The sequence below is a fragment of the Anopheles darlingi genome, chromosome 2, assembly GCF_943734745.1.
Source record: "Anopheles darlingi chromosome 2, idAnoDarlMG_H_01, whole genome shotgun sequence".
In the NCBI taxonomy this organism is placed as follows: domain Eukaryota; kingdom Metazoa; phylum Arthropoda; class Insecta; order Diptera; family Culicidae; genus Anopheles; species Anopheles darlingi.
The window spans coordinates 9,531,772-9,538,617 of NC_064874.1; the positions used below are offsets into that span (position 1 = coordinate 9,531,772).

A 6,846-nucleotide genomic window follows, 5' to 3' on the forward strand; every position below is an offset into this window, starting at 1 on the left:
GGAATGGTGTAACTTTCGAAAGTATTGAGCTAGATATTCGTGAATCATAGCGAAATTCGGACAAACGTGCACCCACTTCTTGTTCACTTTCCTTTTTCTTTTTTGTTGTAATACACGTCAACAATGCCCCTCGATTAAGGCTCCGTGCAACTGAATGCGTTACTTGCGGCTTTTCTGTACAAAATCACAAAAAGACCATTGTTCAAAATAGCAAGCAAACTCTTCGTGAAATTTTGCGTGAACAACCCCGCAGTGTTAGTAGGTGGATCTGAGAAAAATCTTGTAGTATACGAATATACTACGTGCTGGTTACTATTTTATCGACCATCACTGTAGCTCAATTTGAATTTGAAGTTACTAGGTTACGCTGAAGCTGAGCTCAACTTGAAGCGCGCTTGACCTTGTAGTCGATTCATTTCCATCTTGGCAGCGTCTTTAACTCGCTTTTTTGAAGATTTTCGTGTTAATGGATCATCCTCAAGCGGCTTGTGTGTTTGTTTCGGTAGAATATTGTGATTTTTCCCGGACAAATCGTTCTTACGCAGTGGCTGAACATAGCGCGATCTATGTGCGTAATCAGTAGCTCAGATTGAGCAATAAAAGCCCAACTTTTTCAAATCCTGCCAGGATGGCCTTTGGTGTTTGGATTCTGAAACGGTCCCAGAAAATCAAAGCCAGCCTCGGCCACATGGATCACCGCTACACGAGAGTAGAATGGATGAGTACTAATTACTAGTTCATACTTTTCATCAGGAATTACTTAGATATATTGTGGTTCAGCAGTTACGATGCCGTTCGATCGCGAGCGGTGGAAAGATCTTCCGTGGCAGGGTAAAAAAGTTCATCCGCATGTTCAGTGGATTCAACACGTTTCTTCTATTCCTTCTCCTTCCGATAAACCATCGATTACATCACAGGCAACCGGCAGATTACTCATCTCATCTCTCGTACGCGCATTAAGCTTTTCCCAAATGTTTGCGGAGAAATGCGGGTCAACGCTGATTCATTCAACCGCAGCACACAAGCCCGAAGACGTACGATCGGTTCCATGAATGGAGAGTGTGACAGCATGCCACACGGATGATTTGGACCTAGGGAGTTTCCTAGGGAAGCTTATACGAAAAAGTACTGAGAGATGTACAGTTCGTGACTTTAGTAGATGATTTAAAAAGTGATCATACTACTAAAACCATAGAAATTTTAAAAAGGGCATTGAAGTTAAGGCATTTAAAAATACAATGCTACTGAAACGGAATCGGTGGTACGAGAGCCTGGTAAACACGCGGTGCCTTAGACCTGGGTGGAAAACCTGTTTATTGAGGAATATGCTGTTCCCTGCTTCGTTTGCTGCTCTGCGGTCAGCAAGCAGTCTCAGCTCGTGTCGAAGATCAGTTGAGCAGTGAAGACGTACCGCAGTGCATCGTGGCTCCAGTGAAGACCACAGAGAGACCGTAGGTATCAGGTTAACTCTCCTGGAAGCTGGAGAGCTTGGAGAAAGTTTAGTGTGGACGAAAAGGCACGCGGACACCGAGAACTTGAAGAGTTCGATTCGACTGCGCAAAGAACCAGCGTCCTAGAAATTAAGAGAATACAATCAGTGAAGTTGATCAAACGCCCAATCGACGCGGTCTAAGCCGCGTGGCACATCGAGGTGGTCCGCGCTAAGTGAAGTCCCGGGAAACTAGGTTAAATATTCTCTGTGATAAAAAAAAAACAGCTCACCAGTACCGCTACGCCGGTGTTACCGCTAGAGCGGCAAAGTTGTCGGTGTGTGTGTGTACGCCAGGAGGGAAACACGTAGAGAGTACACGTTGTTTGGATTCGAGGTGCTTCACGGACGATGTTGTGCTCATCTTTCCTGAATTGATTTGAGAATATGGAAAAATTAAGAGGGCCTGGAATCGGCAACGACTAATGATCAGCCTCTACCCAAATCCTCCGGCAATCCGGGATTGAAGGCAACTGGTGATGAACTGAACTGCTACTGTTTACGACTTTAAATCCCGTACTGCGTGGCGTACGCACTCAACAGGTAGTTCGCGGACGATGCAAATTATGCCGCTACCGCTGGATGGATGGATGGATGGATGGATGGATGCGGCAATTCTAACGGATTCTGTCGGAATACGCACTTGGCTGGAGTGAGGATGTAGCACACCGAGAGGGACTGAGTAAGACTGAGGGAAACAGAGCGAGAGAGAGAGAGAATCGAAGGGGCGATATGTGTCCACTTATCACGGACCTTTTCGTCACAAATATTTTGGGCTTTCAGGGAACGAAGGTCGTGTACCCTTATCGAGCTTCGCGTTAAGGATCCCGGTGTGTTCCTTCCGCAGATCCTCCACAGTTCTCTGCTGTTTGCTTTCGTTTTATGACCAGTCTGTAAAATGGAAAGTACAGACTCCTGGAGTCTTTCGTCAAGGATGGGCGGGCACAGCAAACACCATAAACGAGGTCGAACACCTTCCACTGTTTGTGCGCTGGTCCGTCTTGCCCAGTGGGAGGTAGAGGCATTCCAGAATCTCTCACCCTGCGCTTGGTTGGCAAATTCTCACTCTCGGTCTGGTCTCGGCACAAAACGGAAGATAGACAGCAAAAGCAGAAAAATTAGCCAACTGGAAAGCGAGGAATCCGCCAGATGAAAAGCTGATGCTGATTCAGCATTGATTCTTCTGGAAAGCTGCGCCCGGCATGCGATCACATTACGAGGGAGGGAGCGACGAGGAACGAACGTGAAGACAAACCACCGCTAGTGGCTGCCTTGCGAAGAAGACGGTGATCGTCGATCGTGGGTTGGGTGAGGATCGAAAGGAAAGGCATACAAGCAAATAAAGGTGTCGAAGAATCCGGTAAGAAGGAAAAGAAACAGTCGGAGCGAAGTGGAAGAAAGAGAAAAAAAGAAAGAGAGAGAGAGAGAGAGAGAAGGGAGAGCACGAATCGTTGGACATCGGAATCGGATGCGGCCAACAAGAAAGTTGTTAGAGAGAGGGTACAGTTTCCCCCCGCCGGGGAGGGGGGAGGTACTCTTCTGCTGGTACGCAATATTAAGTAACTTAGCGCGCCCATCGCACGACCACCATCGGTGGCTCTCGGTGTGCCAGATCATCGCAACCGTGCTGCTGCGTAGAGAAAGAGTTGCTCATTAACGGTCGACCGTACCGGTCGCCTATTCCCGATCGTCGTGTTCCATACTCCGCGATCGCGTTCGCTGGCCGTGAAGTGCCACCATCCTGACCAGCAGCGGAAGTGCTACTACCACTGGTGACATCCAAAGTATGTGTCTGTGCCCTGTCTGATTCGTAGTTCCGGAATATCTAAACTCGATACGTGACTTACGGACTATCAGGACTGTGTCTGGTGACGTGGTAAAACCCCAGGGGGGCTTGTTTGTCCCAAATCCTACTGGTTACTATTCAAGATCGAGTGCGAAAGATTGTGCCAAGTGTGCTACATACGGACCGAGTTGCAATACTTAAGCTCTCCGCGGGGCCCTACCTTCCTATATAAATCAGTTATGCCAGATCGTACTCACGCGATCGCTTCTCCGGCATCCCGGTGTGTCGATTGAGGCCTGGCGGGATTGCAGCAGCAGGAACCAGTTCCATCAGCGCCATCAGCATCATCACAAGCCAACCATTGTAGCGGCACTGCGCTGGCCGCGATGATGTGTGCTAGGTTACAGTTAGACGGTCTGCTGGCTAGTCTGTTATCAACGGTGCTGGCAGAGCACCGGGCGTGCCGTGGGTTTCTAATGAGAGCTCCCGAGGGCTTACAGTTCTTACGACCCAAGCGTAGATACGTGACGGTGCCGTGCCGTGCCGTGCCGTACCATGCCGTGGACTTGTGGAAGAGCCGGAAATCTCATCCGAGAGCAGCACATTCAGGTCGCTTTCGAGTAACCGAATCGCGTGCCTAGGTAGGTCAAGGTTACCATGGCAATCCCCTTGCGCTCGATGCCTAACCCGAAGCCTACTCTGTAGATCGAATGTCTCGAATCGAATGCATTCCCATTGACCGGCCATCGGTCGGTCGTTTGGCGATTCCTGCCTAATACTGCTAACGATTTCTCCTACGACCCCGTTGGTGACTCGTGACCAGCACCACACACACGTACACACACACACAAACACACGCTGGCGAGCGTGCCGCATCGGATTTTCCACCCGGGTGGTGCGCTCACCGCACGGTTGGTGGTGCCGTAGCGAAAAGCCCCGATTTCAAACGGTACATTTCGGTCGGTCCACCGCTCTCATTTTCACCGACACTGCGCGCAGTCCACGGTCTAGGCCAGCCAGCACTCCACTGCCACTGCCACTGGCACTGCCGCGTGTGCAGTAGCCACCGTCAGTGAATGCTTTCACCCGTCTTTGCGAACCAGCGGCAGGCGAATCCGAAAAGCGTTTGTCTGTCGTGACTGACCAGATGGCGACGGCGACGGCGACGACGGCGACGAGGAAGTGCATTACCGATTGAAAGAGAAATGAACGGAACTCTCCCCTGCCTCACCCCACCTCAAAGAGGGGGAGAAACTTCCACCGAAAAGCCAACACCTTCCCGAAGGCCGTGACGGTCAATGGAAAGTCAAAGGTATCCGGCGCCCGTCGTCGTCGTCCTCGTCGTCGTCGTCGTCGGCGTCTTCTCCCAGAACAGTCCAGCTTCCCGCGGGGTAAACCCAGAGACTCTGTTGACGGGAGAGAGGGGAAGTGGACACCCCCTTGCGATGGTGACATATTTTCTCTTTTTGTCTTCAACTCCACATCGTATCGTATCGTATCGCCGACCGGGAACCGCCATCTAGTCGTCGTCGTCGTCGTCATGCTCGTTGCTCGGCGACCGCGATTCGCCCGCTTGGATCACGCAGCACCAGCACCAGCACCAGCAGCAGCAGCAGCAGCAGCAGCAGCAGCAGCAGCAGCAGCAAGTTGACGGCTTCCCGGTGGTGCTGGGGAATGCAGGAAATGGGTCAACGGAGTATTGTATCACTCCCGGTTCCCGCAGTCGATCGGCTACTTACACACGCACACGGAAACACCTCGTAACCTTCGCGTGCACTCGTCGATGGCGACGGGAAGGACCATGACCATCAGGAAAGGCCACCACAGACCGACACGACGATGGCACACACCTGCAAGCAGTGCCTGATAGAAGAAGAGCTTGCTACGAACGCCGCTTCGATCCTCACAAAACCTGTCCTGTGGACCTACGGAGTCCCGTAGGAGGCGGAGGCGAAAGAACCCACCATCTCTCGAATCTGTGTCAGGGAGAAAAGACTACAAACCGTCCGCTTGATCGCCGCTAGAATGACAGAAGCAGCATCTCACTCCGGGCCAGACCTGTACGGGGATCAGGTGATGCGCGCTTGTCTTGGTCGCTTGGTGGCCGCTTTCACTGCCACTTCAACACATTCTTTCGCAGGTGAAATGAGTGCTTGTCGAACCCTTTGCTTTCTGGCTGTTTCGTAACTGCGCGTCTCTCTTTCTCTCTCTTTTTCTCTCTCTCTCTCTCGGCGATCGATCGTCGCTATCGACATGTTGAGATTTTTTTATAACGAAATCAAAAACCCTATCATATGATCGGCAATCGGTCGAATGGATCGAAATGTAGGTTAATGCGCGGGAGAACGGCAATCGCCTGCGACACTCTACGAGGGTGCCGAATAGAACACTCCCCTGGGTAGTACGGTACCAAAAATTTCGATATTTTTACACACCCCTTTCGGGTAGTGGACATCGAGGTACCACCAAGGGGAGTAGCGTACCATGTTTGGGGTTTGGCCGACTTGAGACATGGGCCCGATCACCGATCGATCACCGGGCCGCGGGCGACGCGAATGGTGAGAATCGTGAGCGTCGTCGTCGTCGTCGTCGTCGTCGGCAAACGGATTCCGGCAGGCAGGGAGTTTCACTCCTTTTGCGTGGCAGTGTAAATTGGAACACCATTTCACTCGCCCACCGGTATGTGTCTGTGTGTGCTGATTAAACACCTTGTTACCTCAAGCGAATGGCATCCAGCAACGGCAACGGCAAACGGCAACCGATACCCGTCCGTCGACCGTGATGGAGGAGCCCATGTGACTGAACTACTGTTATGATCCGGTATGTGGTATCGCCAGCAACACGCCACTTTCAAATAATCCGATTGCATTCCCATGCAATCTCATTCGTCCGGTCATCTACTGGGACTGGACCCTTGTCGGTGGTGATGATTAGCCAGCGCCCCGGATGTAGCCAGTAGGTTATGAACTAGCTTGGAACAGCAGCAAATGCCATAATGTGAAGCTCTTGGGAGATCTACGGACCCAACCAAACGGTAATCGATGTTATGAAACTCAAATATCTGGATCCTCAAATGGATGTGAAGAACCCTTGAATACGAGTTGAAGTTGGTGAGCGCACTTCACTCGGGAAGGCGTTTGCATTTGATGTCGGGTTATGGACCTCTGGAGTGAAGAAGCATCGATGGGTGAGAATGGAATATGGAGGGTTTGTGAAGTGTTTGAAATTAGTAACCGTTTATAATAGAACGTGGATGTGATTATAACAGTTTTGGGTCTCTTGTAATTGCTATTGAAAGTGATCTTAGGTACAATTGTGTTTTATTAAATTATTCATTTCTATTACAGTAACTATAGCAGTGAAGTGAAAAGAAATCCATGAACGATCGTCTGACCTGAGACTGACTCATCAGGTGAAGAAATGTGATTGCATGAATCATAGTGTTTTATCTTTGCCCAAAAGACTGTTCATAAGAAGCCGAAAAGATTGACTGGCATTGTAGTAGAGACGGTCTCGTTGCCTACAGTGGAGAGTGTGTTTATGAGTGGCAGCCAGTGGACGCTGTTGCAAA

The 6,846-nt window shown here is 50.4% G+C and overlaps 1 protein-coding gene across 1 annotated transcript in view; it reads right to left on the reverse strand.

Moving 5' to 3' along the window:
- The window catches only part of LOC125959714 (ero1-like protein), a 2,698-nt gene extending 2,584 nt beyond the window's left edge, over positions 1-114 (reverse strand). Inside the window, exon 1 of the mRNA XM_049692599.1 lies at positions 1-114. This exon is cut by the window's left edge and continues 354 nt beyond it. The gene's annotated coding sequence lies outside the window, so the exon portion shown is untranslated.
- Positions 115-6,846: the final 6,732 nt, after the last annotated feature.